The 16,796-nt window shown below is 40.9% G+C and overlaps 1 protein-coding gene across 1 annotated transcript in view; it reads left to right on the top strand.

Moving 5' to 3' along the window:
- The window catches only part of ldlrad4b (low density lipoprotein receptor class A domain containing 4b), a 128,128-nt gene that overhangs the window by 87,152 nt on the left and 24,180 nt on the right, over positions 1-16,796 (top strand). The gene's annotated exons all lie outside the window — the stretch shown is intronic.

The following is a 16,796-nucleotide window of genomic DNA, read 5'->3' on the forward strand; positions in this document are numbered from 1 at the left end:
ATTGTGGCTTCTACATGCTGGTCCAGGTTTATTATGGATGGCAGGGCGTGGCTCTTCGCGTACAATATTACACTATGAGACTTGGGGAAAATCTAGTTATGCAAATAACTCAGCACTGCAGTGACACTGACATGGTGGTGGTGTGTTAGTGTGTGTTGTGCTGGTATGAGTGGATCAGACACAGAGTTTTTAAACACCTCACTGTCAATGCTGGACTGAGAATAGTCCACCAACCAAAAATATCCATCCAACAGCACCCTGTGGGCAGCGTCCTGCGACCACTGATGAAGGTCTAATAGATGAGCAACTCATCTCTGAATAGATGAGCGATCGTCTCTGACTTTACATCTACAAGGTTGACCAACTAGGTAGGAGTGTCTAATAGAGTGGACAGTGAGTGGACACGGTATTTAAAAACTCCAGCAGCGCTGCTGTGTCTGATCCACTCATACCAGCACAACACACACTAACACACCAGCACCATGTCAGTGTCACTGCAGTGCTGAGAATCATCCACCACCTAAATAATACCTGCTCTGTGGTGGTCCTACTATAAATAAAACATAAAAACATACTTACCACTTGAGTGCACTGGGTAACAGACATATCTTATGAGATATACTGGTTCTACAGTAGTGAACATGACTTGTTACTGGTGATTTTTGAGAACCTAAATCTGGTCCGCTGCCCTAGTTGCTGTGGGTGTTAAACGAGTCCTGCTTTTCTGTGTCCGCGGTTTGTGCGAGGCCTCACACGTCGCCTATTAGTCAAGTTCATTGGAGACGTTGCTGCTGTCGCATCATTACAGATGGATATTGGACAATGTCACCTGACAGGGACAGCGCAGGGGGTCCGGGACTGTTTATCTCAGAGGTCCTCTGGGCTCTTTTCTTCAGCCTTCTCTTTGTCTTTTTTTTTTTTTTTTTTCATTCCGTCCTGTGAGCCACCCAGTACGAGGAACAACCCCGCTCCTGCCTTCATCCCTCCCTTCTTGTTTCTTTCTAAAGTAAAGTGGGTACAGGGGCTAATGATGCAACTGGGACCATTAAAGGTGATAAACTGACAGCTCTACTTAGCATTTTTTTTACTCTCAAAGAGTAAAAGAGAACCGGGGAGGACAAAAACGCCACACCGAGAGTAGAATCAGGTTCAGCTTAAAGGCCAGAATTAAACGCATGGGAGGAAAAGAGAAGTAAAAGGAGACTGGAGGCCACACAGAGTGGAAATGAACATGAAGGTCGTCTATTTGAAGTGCAGCCGTTTGTCCGCGTTTTGTTCCACTGGGACTGTAGGTATGGCGTCTGTGCCCTGGTTCTGAGGCTGGAATAAGCTACAGTTTTAAGTGAATAGGCTTGTCCATGGTAAGCCTTTAAGAAAAGACTGAGCTTCATCATCAAGCCTCCCAATTAAGTTCTGCTGAGACGCAGATGATGTAGCCAGACGAAAAGAGTCTAACTGTTGGTATTAGCATGCTGGCATTTGGAAAAATATCTTTATAAAGAGTTAAACTAGAGTTGGTGGGTATTTACAAAGCTACTAAAAGTTTTAGGGTAGGGTAGGACAGTTTTTTGCAAATGTCTAAAATGGTCTAAACTGTAAATGGATTTCAATATTTATGTACCAAATGATGGATTCCCTAAATCCCTTTTTTAAATACCAGTGACATTCAGTTCTGCAATCTGTACGTTTTTATTACTGTGACTAGCACGTTCACCAGCGAAATGAAATTCAGGTAAAAACGAAGCAGTTCCAAGTGAACTACATATCCCAAGGGGTTACTGCGCTCATTAGAGCTAATGCACCGCACCTGAGTTCAGCACCATAAAGCCATGCTTTCAGCTCACTGCCATGCTGAGTCTGTGCAGTCTGCTAGACTAAACCAGTAAAGATAGACAACCAGTGATGCACTTGCCTGTTATTTTCAAAACCATTAAAACTTTAAAAGGATCTACTTTCCCTTTTCTCTCTTTATATTCAGAGCAGAGAGAGAAGCATCGATTTGTGTATGTGTTGCGGCACATTGGTGGATTGAGTAGCTGGCATGTCGTGCTCGATTGCAGCTTCACCCAGTGGTTTCACTTCCTTTAGTGATTAGTTCATAAAATTGGCTTCTGATGCCTTACCGTGACATATTGATTCCCACCTTTTGCTTCTGTGGTGGGGGTGTATCGGTCACTGGTTTGAGTTACTGTAGTATTCTATCCTTGTAGTATTTTAGCATAAAATCTAATATTTAGTCCTGTGGAAACACTAATAAATATATTGGTCCAGATTAAATGTTAATAATTCTTACAGGAGCTCTGAGCATTTAAAACTGTGATTTTGTGCTCAACCAGATCTAATTTTAATTTGCAACATACTTGGTGTTTTGTTATTTTTTTATGAGTAAAAAAAAAAAACATACATTAGGTAAAAGGTGGTAGCATGTCACCTCAGAGCAAGAAGGTCCTGGGTTCCATTCCCAGATCTTTTCTTTATGGAGTTTTTCATGTTCTCCCTGTGTCTGTGTGGGTTTCCTCTGGGTGCTCAGGTACAAAGACATTCAGTCAAGTTAATTAAAGATATTAAAGATTCCTCTTAGATGGGCCGCTCGGGTGGCGCAGCGGTAAAATATGCTAGCACACCAGAGCTGGGTTTTCGAATACATCATATCGAAACTCAGCTCTGCCACCCGGCTGGGCTGGGCGGCTGCACGTACAACGATTGGTTGTTGTTCATAGGGTTATGGGCAAGCCGGATCATGGGTCCTCATTACTGGTGCAATTACGACCCCTGCTGGCTGATTGATGGCGCCTGCACGTGGCTGAGGGATAATGCTGATCGGGGTGTGGCTCTCCGTGCACAGTACTGATCGGTATATATGAACTCGACTCGTGCGGGTGAAAAATGCAGTCTGTACTGAGCGCGTGTCGGACGGGGCGTGTGTCAGTTGAGAAGCGTCCTCAGTCAGCGGTGTAGGGTTGAATCAGTGGGGGATGCAATCGTAATTGGACACGACTAGATTAGGGGAGAAAATTGGAGGAAAAAAGGTTGGAAAAATAGAAAATAAAAAAAAATTCCCCTTAGATGTGTGTGTGTGCGTGTGTGTGTGTGTGTGTGTGTGTGCAGCACTCCTCATGACCCTGATTAGGATAAATGGCTTAGAAAATGACTGAGTGAGTGATATTAGGTAAAAGTAAAACCTAAAATTTAATTTGTTGACTACAGGATGTCAGTTCAGGTTTGTGTCCTGTGCAGGGTTGTCTAGACTATGACTGAATGGACACCTTTTGTATTTTCTGTAGTAATTGTCTATAAAAAGAACTTTGCTTGTTGTGTTCACAGTAACGTGTCACTTTTTATTTATTTCCATCATTGCTTATTGATCAAATTCCTGTAAACCCTTTTTTTGGTGCTCGTGTTACCGTGGTTAACAGTATCGCCTGTGCACTGAACAGTCCTCCCCACCTACACACACATTCTTTACACACTTTGTGCTCTCCGAACGAGTAAACAGTCAGAAGTTGTAAAATCTTCCTGACCGTCTCTTCCTTGAGCCACAGTGCCTGGTACGTACCTGACATGAGCTCAAACGCAACATTAATTCACATGCACTGAATCTCACTGAACACTGAATGTTAACCTGAAGCTTTAGATTCTCAGTGCTCAGTGTTATAACGGTAAATAGTGCTGGAATCCTGCCACTTAACATGTACCTGATTACGACTTCCTGCGCCAGCTGTGTCCGCTGGTACATCTGAGAGGGAGGATTCGGTTAGAAATCAGTGTGTGGGTGCAAGTTTGTGTGGTGTTCTCAGCCTGGCTTTTCACAAGAGACGACACAAATCAAAGAGGCTACTGACTCAGCGATGCACACCGTGGTTCTGTGTTGTATATTCACGTTTTTTTTTTTATTGTGTTTGAATAGCTGCAAAATGCAAAGCCATTACCTTTCATAGAACAAATTCATGCATTTTCTCCCAATTTAGTGTAGTCAGTTTGTCTTCCGCTGCTGGTGGATCCCTGATTGCAGTCGAGGTGGGTATATTGCTGCTCACGCCTCCTCCGACCCGTGCACAGCCCTTAGCGGAACCCTTTTTCACCCATGCATCCTGCACAAGCGCCTCTCTATCTTCTAATCAGGGTCCTTACACAGCGTTTAAAGACGCCACCCACATATTCCGGTCATCCCACCCTAGCAGAGTCATGTCTGCTGCAGGCGCTGCCAGTTATACCTGCTGGAAAGAACAATGTTTTAAATACATGTCATACATAACATTATTCTACAAGATTTACTGTATGTAAAGACATTTTCAACACAATTAGTACATGAATAGATTCAATTTTGCATTAATAAAGACTAAATCATCCAGCATTCACAGCAGACATTGCAAATGCAGTTTGTATTATAATTTGAAGTCATAATGGCTAAATTTCATTAAAAAATTTGCTTTACTTGCAGAAAAAGGATAAGGTTTAATATCAATTAAATCATAAAATACATCAATGTCTGATTATATGCTTTCTGTACTATCAGTTAAGGCCTTAAACTGTTTTTAAACGTGTGGTTTAACGTTGGGCATAGTAACAGTTGTTCAAATGTTCGGTCGATTTGTGATCAATGTGTTTAATGACATGAATATACAGTATTATGTAAATAACAAACAAAAAAGTTTTATTATTGTTAATGATTTTGTTTATTTTAGTGATACCTTTTATACATTAAGTCAGGTTTATAATCAGTAATAAACCTATAAAAGATTGTTTATAAAAAGTAGTTTATGCATTGTTAGTCACAATAAGACATTTAAATACTATCTATCTGTCTGTCTATCTATCTATCTATCTATCTATCTATCTATCTATCTATCTATCTATCTATCTATCTATCTATCTATCTATCTATCTATCTATCTATCTATCTAAAGGCATCTGCTAAATGCTTAAAATGTAAATGTAAGTTGTTAATCACAGTTGTCAGTTGATTTAACCTTATTGTAGGTCGTACTGTGATGAACACCACAGAAGTTCTAGTCAGTGTCCTGATCAGGTGTTTTGCTCTTAAGGATGTTACATGTTATTCAGGGTGGAGTCATAACTTTCGCTTTAATAATCAGACCCAAACTTCTACTGTGTTGAAAAATCTAAACTGACATTGAAATCTATAGAAACTGAATTCAAAATTCTGAAAATAAAAAGTAAACTCTTACAATAGCAAGTAAAGTGCATTTAACTCATTTTAAATTCCTAGTTTAAAATGATCTAAACAACTAAAAAATGAAAATGAAAATTGTAATCAAAACTGTACTCACGCTGCTGATGAATGGGACTGGTGATGTTTATCTGAGCGTTTCTCAGGAGGAACCAGGTACACACAGTACTTAAGAAAAATGGTAATTTACTTATCAAATGGCGCTTAAAAGATACTCGTTTCTACACATACAGCACAACGAATCAGCTAACGTTAGCTATCCAAATACATCTATTATCAAAACACTGTTCACTTCTCTTCATTACTGTGTCAATGTTGATAAAAGTTTTTATTCTTATAACATTCTGATTTTGTTCTGATATCTAAATGTGATTGTTTTTTTATGCTGATTTAACAAATTTTTCAATTGGCCACAGGCTTTGTAATTTTCCTTTCCATGTGTTTCATAGTAATTTTTTTTGAGAGCCTAACCTGTAATAGACGGCACGGTGGTTCGGTGGGTAGCATTGTTACCTCACAGCAAGTAGGTCCAGGGTTCGATTCTGAAACGGAGCGGTCCAAGTCCTTTCTGGGTTTCCTCCGGGAGCTCCGGTTTCCTCCCACAGTACAAAGACGTGCAGGTGAGATGAATTGGAGATACAAAATTGTCCATGACTGTGTTTGACATTAAAACTTGAACTAATGAATCTTGTCCTGTCATGAATGCAACCAAAGTGTGTAAAACATGACGTTAAAATCCTAATAAATAAATAAACTAACCTATAATACTGTATATTTGAATGTATATGACCATCATGGCCCGCATGATTTTACTTTACACACTTCTGCTGCTAAACCACGAACAGACGTCCGTCTGCGTGAACACCTGAATCAGAAGTTCAGTTCGTTCTCTCCTGCGGCGCTGCGCCGTGTGCGGGCACTGTGACGTCCCTTGTGAAGATATCACTCGTGATATGTTCATCTAGATGCCCCTCGGGTCGCCGTTGCCAGTGTGTCCGATGCCGTCGGCATGTAGCTGCTGACAGGTTTATTAAAAAAACAGCGTGGCAGACAGCAGGAGCTCTGGCCACGCGCCGCCAAGATCTGACTACTGCTGCTTTAGGAGCCGTGTCGTGCCTGATCCGTCGCTCCCCCTGTCGGGTTCCGTCTGTACGGTTATGTGAAGTGAGTATAATTTTAGAGGAGCTTCCTCAGGGCGTATTTGGGAATGAGTGTGTAGCTCTTTTCTGCCGTTTCTCCAAATGGAGCTACTGTCTGGTAGAGGTCTTTAGGCACTGATGAGATTCTAAGGTGCATTTTTATTCTTTTTTGGCTGCTCCTATAAATAGTGGTGACCACGGCGGATCTGATCTGCAAATCATTTACATTTACATTTTCGGCTTTTAGCAGACGCTTTTATCCAGAGTGACTTACAGAAGTGCTTCCATAGTGAACATTTTATTACTCTAGTTTAAGTAAACACCAGTCCAAGAACACAAATCTGCTAAAACCCTGCTAGAACCAAAGGGTTTTTTCCAGAAATGAATAAGAGCGTTAGTAAGTAAGTACATGTCAGCTTAGAAGGTTTTTAATTGTTTTTTAAAGACAGCAAGAGACTCAGATGTTCGGACAGACAGAGGAAGCTCGTTCCACCACTTAGGTGCAAGTACAGAGAAGAGCCATGATGCTGATGCTCGTCTTCCTCGAGTTCTGGGTGGAGGATCAAGTCGGGCGAGACTAGTGGCTCGGAGGTTGCACGGTACAGAGCGGGGTTTTATTAGACCTTGAAGGTAGCTTGGTGCTGGTCCATGTTTGGCTTTGTAGGTGAGCATCAGGGTTTTAAACTGAATGCGGGCAGCTACAGGAAGCCAGTGAAGAGAACGCAGCAGTGGGGTGATGATGTGGCAGCAGTGGGGTGATGGTGTGGCAGCAGTGGAGTGATGTGGCAGTGTATGGGTTGGTTAAAAAACAGGCGAGCAGCTGCATTTTGAATGAGCTGCACAGATTTGGCACAGAAGACTTTGTTTTCAATCCGGGCTTGGGACTTGCATTGAGAGCGCACTGACAAGTGCGCTCCCAGTCGCTGTTTAGCACTTCTGAAATCCGATCCCTGGATCCTCAGATCTCAGTACTTTACCGTTACTCCACTCGAGCGCCCTCATCTTTATTCTATTGAATGATTATTATTATTATTACTATTTAATGTCCAAAAGGCTAATTCATGTAGGCATTCTTTCATCATTAATTGGTTCTTATTATTTAAACTGCTGGGTAACTTTCCACCATAAATCTTCCAGATTAGTGGCAGATTTTACTGATAAAACAATGCAATGAGCTTCTGTAAATGTATCTAAAAACTCACAGAATGAGTCGAATATTTATTCATTTATTAGGATTTTAACGTCATGTTTTACACTTTTGGTTACATTCATGACAGAAACGGTAGTTACTCATTACACAGCATTCATCAGTTCAAGTTTAATATCAAACACAGTCATGGACAAGTTTCCAATTCACCTCATTTGCACGTCTTGTACTGTGAGAGGAAACCCACAGAGACACGGGGAGAACATGCAAACTCCACACAGTTTTCTGGACTCCTGTATTCACAGGCTAAAGAGACACATTTGCAAATCATTTGAACAATGTTACCTAACAGGATTCCAAGGTCTTTATGAAGAACACCCTGAACATTGCAAAGATTCCAACCTCACATCAGTCATCTCTTATAAAATATGTTTAATTATTTGCAGTCGTATGTGTTCATTTTATATGGATTACGAATGTAAAACACCTAAAATATAACCAGAGGGGACTTTCCCCACTGTGGTACCAAACATGGTTTCCTCCTTGTTGTGAGTCCACAGTGCTACCCACCGAGCCGTGCCACGAGTGTGGAAATTGTGCTCATTTCTTATTACTGTGTAATTGTGATAACACAGTTAGTGTGTTTATGTGTAATAATAGGGAGACGAATGATAAATAAATTATATATGCAGACTGAAAAATGTGCTGTGTCCTAAGATGGCCTTAAGATGTACTAAGTGGGTAGCACTGTCGCCTCACAGCAAGAAGGTCCTGGGGTCCTTTCTGTGTGGAGTTTGCATGTTCTCCCCGTGTCTGTGGGGGTTTCCTCCGGGTGCTCCGGTTTCCTCCCACAGTCCAGAAACATGCAGCCAGGCTAATTGGAGACGCTGAATTGTCCTATAGGTACCCGGCCACTAGGATGCATAAACCAGCGCATTGTAGTGCCGGTCCCAAGCCCGGATAAATAGGGAGGGGGCGACCCCTAATGGGAGCAGCCGAGGAAATAGATAGCAATTAGTCGGTACCAATTTCAGCATGCTGATTGGAATGCAGGGATACAAAACAATTCTAAAGGTTCTTAAGTCTTGCAACAATCCTTTAGCAGTTTTTAAATTTTACCCCACTTAGAGCAGCACTGTTATGGAAATCTGTCACTGATGCAGAATTGTAAGAGAAAAACGAGGCACTGAATATATTTTCCTCTCCTCTCTGTAGCCTGGTGCTGCTCTGTGGCACATCATCCCAGCGTATCATCCAGCAGACACATATTGTGAATACTGTGCTGTGATTTGACGTTGTCAGAAAGAATTGCAGTGCTTCTGTAAGGATGCAGGTGTGGTATTGGAGGCATCACAGCACCGGCTGCTGGTGGGTGGATTGGTGGTGAAGTCTGTCATGTGGCTTGTTAGTAAAAGGCTAATAATGCTGTCATACTCATTAGGAATTGCAAAAGTGGACGTTTGAGGAGTTGCTGTCCCTGCTGTTCTTCCTGTTGTGCCCTGGTGTGTGTGTGTGCTGGTCTGTGTGTGTGCCGATGTTGGAGGCTGGCATTAAACCTAGACATTACCTCACCCTACCGGGCAGACGGCCCATGATGATGCTCAGCAGGCTGCAGGAGAGAGCAAGGGGGGAGAAAATTGAATACCTGGTGATTATCTCCACACAGACACTCACCCTCGAACACACACGTACACGACAGTCAACCTGTCACACAGCACGCGGCAAATTCCTCTCCCACAGTCTGCCGGGGTGAGTGTGATGTTGATTTGCCACAGCGGGAGAGGAGTCGGGTAATGGACGGTGCTTAAAGATGGTCCGTTCCCACAATAACACTTTAGCTTAACAGCGTGATGGCCTTGTGTGCTCCGTCCTGCTCTTAGCGTGCTCCCTCAGGCCTTCTTACAGCTAACACAGACAGTATAATCTCAAGCCTCCGTTTGTATAATTTGCGTACAATGTATACCCTCCTTATTTCTACACACACTGTCCATTTTATCAGCTCCACTTACCATATAGAAGCACTTTGTAGTTCTACAATTACTGACTGTACTGACAATTACTTTTTAACCTGCTTTCATGCTGTTCTTCAATGGTCAGGACCCCCACAGGACCACCACAGAGCAGGTATTATTTAGGTGGTGGATCATTCTCAGCACTGCAGTGACACTGACATGGTGGTGGTGTGTTAGTGTGTGTTGTGCTGGTATGAGTGGATCAGACACAGCAGCGCTGCTGGAGTTTTTAAACACCGTGTCCACTCACTGTCCACTCTATTAGACACTCCTACCTAGTCGGTCCACCTTGTAGATGTAAAGTCAGAGACGATCGCTCATCTATTGCTGCTGTTTGAGTTGGTCATCTTCTAGACCTTCATCAGTGATCGCTGTTGGGTGGATATTTTTGGTTGGTGGACTATTCCCAGACCAGCAGTGACAGTGAGTCAACTCTATCAGCACTGCTGTGTCTAGGAAACAGAATATATATATTTGTACATACGGAAATGCATGAAATATGTATGAATGTGCAAATGAGAAATATGGTGTATAAGGTGTCACGTGCAATAGTAGCAAGGCAATATAGCAATGGCAGTAGCAATGCTATCAACTGTAACATTTACATTTACATTTACATCATTTAGCAGACACTCTTATCCAAAGTGACTTACGGTACTGTAAAAATATACTGTCTAAGCAATTGAGGGTTAAGGACCTTGCTCAAGTGGCAACCTAGCAGTTGTGGGGCTTAAACCAGTGACCTTCTGATTACTAGTCCAGTACCATAACCTCTAGGCTACAACAGCTCCGAATAGTGTTAAACTGAACGATGTGCAATAGCGATTGAGATTAAACATATACAGTATTATACTACACCTATAGACTGGCTTTTGGGAATTTATTGGGATTTCTGTGGGTGGACGTAAATTTTTTACTGGATGGATAAAAGTTGAAAGGTGAAATTCCTGAGTTCATTGTTTGCTGTGAGACAGTAGCGAACTGCGACTCCTTGACCTCGACCCTCTGAAAAAAACCCAGCTTAGTTTACTGTGACCTCTCCTAAAGTACTGCGAAGGTTAAGAATTAAGAATAAAGACGATAGTATTTCATAATAAGCTTTCACATCACGACAACGTATAAGAAACCATTAGTGACAGACATTAGCCTCCACTTTCATTACATTAATCGCCTATCTATCTATCTATCTATCTATCTATCTATCTATCTATCTATCTATCTATCTATCTATCTATCTATCTATCTATCTATCTATCTACTTATCTATCTATCTATCTATCTATCTATCTATCTATCTATCTACTTATCTATCTATCTACTTATCTATCTATCTATCTATCTATCTATCTATCTATCTATCTATCTATCTATCTATCTATCTATCTATCTATCTACTTATCTATCTATCTATCTATCTATCTATCTATCTATCTATCTATCTATCTATCTATCTATCTATCTATCTATCTATCTATCTATCTATCTATCTATCTATCTATCTATCTATCTATCTATCTATCTATCTATCTATCTATCTATCTATCTATCTATCTATCTATCTATCTATCTATCTATCTATCTATCTATCTATCTATCTACACTTAGCGATAACAAAGCCCACCTATTTAGAGGGAAGATTTAAAATTGATCACTTGTTGAATTACTATTGCTCGGCCCAATTTTGATAGGCTATGATGTTATTTCTGTCCCTAGTGTCTAAAATAAGCACATGATTTTATCAGAGTATTTAGCCTGTTGTTCACTCTACATCAGGGGTATCAAACTCATTCTCACCGAGGGCCACATCTGCATCATGGTGGCCCTCAACGGGCAGATTGTAACGTATCCTGCTGTGATTGCAGTCGCCTTTTAAGTCTTGGACAATTTTGTTGGTTTTCTTGGAGGCTAAATTCTGTGTTTGGTGTCAAAATGCCAAATTTATTCTGTATATTTATAATGTATATCTACATTTATATTGTCACAGACACGGCCTCATAACACAAGAGACGTACCTTGTTTTCACTTTCCCATCATTCAATTTCCTCTTTCTGCTTCAATTTTCTCTTCTTGTACATTTTGGGATTATTTGTAAATATTTCTCAACATCATCTAGTGGCGGGATGCGTCACTTTGCAGGTCACAAAATCGGCATGCATTGTGAGAGGTGCAGTTTATGTAGGATTTTACAGTGTATTTTAAGATGATTGTTCTGCCCTCGCCAAGTTTTCCCCCTTTCTCAGCTAGACAGACAGACAGACAGACAGACAGACAGCTCTCTCCCAACTGTGTGATACACTGTGTGCATCAGAATGGAGTAAAACTACAAAATACAAACAATAAAAACGTAGTACAGTACATGCACATAGCTGTAGTACTAAAAGTGGTACAATATGAAATTTAACCGAACGTAAAATAGCGCGTTAGCATTGTGTGTAAAAATACTAATTGCTGTAGTAACGGAAACAACCATATTTAATTATGGAATGACGGTAAATTTGTAACTGAAACGCTGTAACGTAACGTACTTGCTAAACATTTACAAACAACTGAGAATATAAATGTATCAGATTGCAAGAGAATTAACGTCTATTTATTATTGTTTACGTTACTGACGTTACCTCACGTTCTTTTGCCGCTAAAACGTAAACGTGACACGGCTTCTTAGCAAAGTCAAAGTCAGTCGCCATGACTATGGTGTTAACGGTTGCCGCTTAAATGCGCTGGTGTCCCATTAAATTATAAGTGCGTCTCTGTAACTGCTCGAACCATCACAACAATCGTACGTCTTTTAAGCACATAAAATCCTGGCGGGCCGGATTTGGCCTGTGGGCCTTGAGTTTGACACCCCTGCTCTACATCATGAGAACTCATGGAACTAATAACAGCCAACATTGGGACCGTGCATCATGGCTTTCTAAATTGGCCAGAAGGTGGCGCTTTTCTTTAAATTAGGAATTAGGAACTGACCACTGGGTTAAACAATGTGCATTCAGATTATATTTAATGTATAGAAACTGAAATGTACGTATGTGGAGACTAAAATGAGTACACAGAGTATGGATAGTTCGCAATTAGCAAGTGGATTCTCATTCATCAACTAAAATTAAGATTAAAAATACAGACGTTTACGTTTGTTTGCTTGCTATCCTGCTCTGAAAAATTAAAATAAATAAATAAATAGGATTAGCAGAAAACGCAGAACGTAATTGTAAGACTTTGGTTAAATTTATATATAAAGATAAAGTCCGGCGAGACTAAAACAGCCACAACAACATTAACATTCACAGTTTATCCAACACTCGCCTCCCTTGGGACGTTTCTTCAGACACCCATTCAAACCCTGAGTCATGACCTCCCCTCCCCCATGTCTGGTGCAAGTACGTGTGTGTGTGTGTGTGTGTGTGTGTGTGTGTTTTGGGAAGGGGGGGTGCTGGCAGGGGACATGACTTCCAGACAAGACGTCAGACAGATAAATGTCAGCTTGTCTCCCAGTGGGATGAGTGGGTAAGGGGGCAGGAAAAAAGGATTTAATCTTCACATTTCATTTTGACTTTCAGGTTTTGGGCAACATAGACAAATTAAAGGTTTCTAACGACGTTTCAACACCTATGTGGTTTTTCTAATGTACAGGGAATGCGTACTGAGGTTTGTCTGAACAATATGGTAATAAAGAGGAATGATTTTTTTGTTGTTATACCTGATATATTAAATAGGTGCTCATAAGACTGACCTTTATCATCAATATTTATTAACTTCTATCATTCAGTACATTTGGATTTAGTGTATTTACTCTGAATATGTTTAACATTATTATTTAAGTGTATATTTTTAAAGTGTGGGTGTGGATTTGGCAATTGATTTGAACATGTTACATCCAGGATCGTGTGTGTTTTATAAAACCGAAAAATGTGCTTTCAGACTGGATCTGACGGTTATTCCACACTAACGCAGATTCGTCTCATATTCACACTTTGATGACGTTCTACTGCACCGCTCAAGCCGAGCGCTGAAGAAAGCGACTGTGTGTTAGTGTATGTATGTACAGTATATGTGCCAGTGTGTGTGAATTGTGTGCATGTAAGTGTGTGTGTGCATGTGAGAGTTGGGTGTTAGTTTGTGTATATGTTTTATAAAACTGAAAAATAAACGTAGAATTCAATTAACTTAAAGCTTGACCGTTTGGACTTAAATGATGCTTTGCCTTAATTTTATAGTAAGTCAAACTGGAAACAAAATTATGAACATTATTCAATTAATATTCATCCATGAATTTTTAACCATATACAGCGAGCGGTACCTTGAAAGTCAACGTGAATTGGTTCTGGGAGTGGCGTTGAGTTTAAAAGACGTTGAAGTATTTTCTCCCATAAGGATGTTTGGGAAACCTGTTAATGTGTCCATGGTCCCGTTGGAACTGCATATATTTTAGTCTAATGTAAAATAATGAGGTTGTTTTTGACACTTACACACTGAAAATAACACAAATATAATATAAAAACACTGAAATAAAAAGCTGATTCTGATTCTCACAATTTCTCAGAAGCTCGAGCTGTAACACAAGTTTAAAAGTGAAACAGGGAGGAAAATCCAGATAAACACAGATACATGTGGAGCTGTAACACTGGATCTGACGCTTATTCCACACTAATGCAGATTTGTCACATATTCACACTTTGATGACATATTACCACACAGCTGAAGCCGAGCGCTGAACAAAGCCGCTGTTCATTGTTAATTTTAAATTAAATAAATACATTTTTATAAAACAAACAGAACACGTTGAGTTTAAGGGTACAAATTTCAAATATTTTGAGTTTAGGGGACGTTGAGTTACAAGGTACCACTGTATTTTAAATAAATGACATTAACAATAAAGACATTCTGCTTTACTAATTCTAGGCTTTTCACTATAACGGAATTTTAATTGACAGTGTCATCATACACAACTCCAATAAACAAATAGTATTTTCTGTATATACACTGATCAGCCATAACATTAAAACCACCTCCTTGTTTCTACACTCACTGTCCATTTTATCAGCTCCACTTACCATATAGAAGCACTTTGTAGTTCTACAATTACTGACTGTAGTCCAGTCTTTCATGCTGTTTTTCAATGGTCAGGACCCCCACAGGACCACCACAGAGCAGGTATTATTTAGGTGGTGGATCATTCTCAGCACTGCAGTGACACTGACATGGTGGTGGTGTGTTAGTGTGTGTTGTGCTGGTACGAGTGGATCAGACACAGCAGCGCTGCTGGAGTTTTTAAATACCTCACTGTCACTGCTGGACTGAGAATAGTCCACCAACCAAAAATATCCAGACAACAGCGTCCTGTGACCACTGATGAAGGTCTAGAAGATGACCGACTCAAACAGCAGCAATAGATGAGCGATCGTCACTGACTTTACATCTACAAGGTGGACCGACTAGGTAGGAGTGTCTAATAGAGTGGACAGTGAGTGGACACGGTATTTAAAACCTCCAGCAGCGCTGCTGTGTCTGATCCACTCATACCAGCACAACACACAGTAAAACACCACCACCATGTCAGTGTCACTGCAGTGCTGAGAATGATCCACCACCTAAATAATACCTGCTCTGTGGTGGTCCTCACTATCTCCTATTGTAGAACTACAAAGTGCTTCTATATGGTAAGTGGAGCTGATAACATGGACAGTGAGTGTAGAAACAAGAAGGTGGTGTTAATGTTATGGCTGATCGGTGTATATGTGCAGCTGTGGTATTAAGCAAACAGGAGATAGATCTTGGGTATATGGTGACCAGCCAGGATGTAACATTAACAACACATTAACAACACATTCCCAACCCCTGTAATTTGACAAAATACTTCATCAGCCTTTATTACAATTGACACCCAGATTAATTTTTCATCATTCATTCTATACATGTATTGTATTATTATTATTATTATTATTATTATTATTATTATGTCCTTGAAAGTAATCTTGAACAGTGGTATGGTACTTTTATTATTTAACTCCTAGTTATGCCACATGACACATTATTGATCAGATGACAATATAGCAACTGTGACAGACCAACCAAATTTTACAACCTTTTTACTAAGCCTGTTAATCACCCAGTTTAGGATCTTTGTCTTCCAGCTCTGTGTTCTTTTCAGGGGAGTGTAATCACCCTCATAAGGGCCTGTAGTAAACGCAGAGAGAATGGACGGTCAGTCTTGAGTTAAGAGCCAGATAACATGTGCTTGGCTGCTCTCAGACGGCGGGGTCAAGCCAAGGTCAAGCACCATGTTTCTCCCCAGACTGCCTCGTTTAGTTGTGTCTGGTCTGGTATGAAGAGGGCCGCGTCCTAAACCGCTTGCTTCGGTGCTAAACAGTGTGTCAAAATGCAAACAAGAGAGTTCGAGAGAGGCTTTATTGTCATTTCAGCTATTTACAAGAAACGGAGCAACGTTCCTCCAGGACAGAAAGTGCAAGACAGATAAACAACAGTACAATAAATACAAAAAAACATTTCTAATCTAAATAAAGTAATTAAGGGAGGCGACACTAGAGACAAGAGTAGTGTTGGCCAGCACATGGTAAAAGAATAAGGTGCAAAAAATGCACTATTGAGCATATTGCAAATGTGCAAAGGTGCGGTAATACAGTCGCTAAGTGGTTGTATGTGTTGAAGTTGTCAGAGTCCAGGGAGCAAGACCGTGTTGGTTGTGTGTGTATATACACTGATCAGCCGGTTTCTACACTCACTGTCCATTTTATCAGCTCCACTTACCATATAGAAGCACTTTGTAGTTCTACAATTACTGACTGTAGTCCATCTGTTACTTTGCATGCTTTGTTACCCCCCCTTCATGCTGTTCTTCAATGGTCAGGACCCCCACAGAGCAGGTATTATTTAGGTGGTGGATCATTCTCAGCACTGCAGTGACACTGACATGGTGGTGGTGTGTTAGTGTGTGTTGTGCTGGTATGAGTGGATCAGACACAGCAGCGCTGCTGGAGTTTTCCTCCACAGCAGGACGCTTTAGACTCTGATTAACATATTGAGTAACTGTCTGGACTTAGTCTGGACTCCCCCAGTCCTGTCTCATATGGGATCTTGGACTGTCCCAAAAAGCCCTAGTTGAATGAATAGGGACCTTATGTGCGGTGCTTGTTTGACATACTATTAAGGGCTCTAGTGTGAGGTTTGAGACATAGCCCAGCCCCCTCGGCGGCGGAGTCACCAGGAAGTGTGTGTGTGTGTGTGTGTGTGTGTGTGTGTGTGTGTGTGTGTTATTAGTGAGGGCGGGTAGGAGGGGGGGGGTAACACAG

The sequence above is a fragment of the Trichomycterus rosablanca genome, chromosome 3 (assembly GCF_030014385.1).
Source record: "Trichomycterus rosablanca isolate fTriRos1 chromosome 3, fTriRos1.hap1, whole genome shotgun sequence".
NCBI classification, from domain to species: Eukaryota; Metazoa; Chordata; class Actinopteri; order Siluriformes; family Trichomycteridae; genus Trichomycterus; species Trichomycterus rosablanca.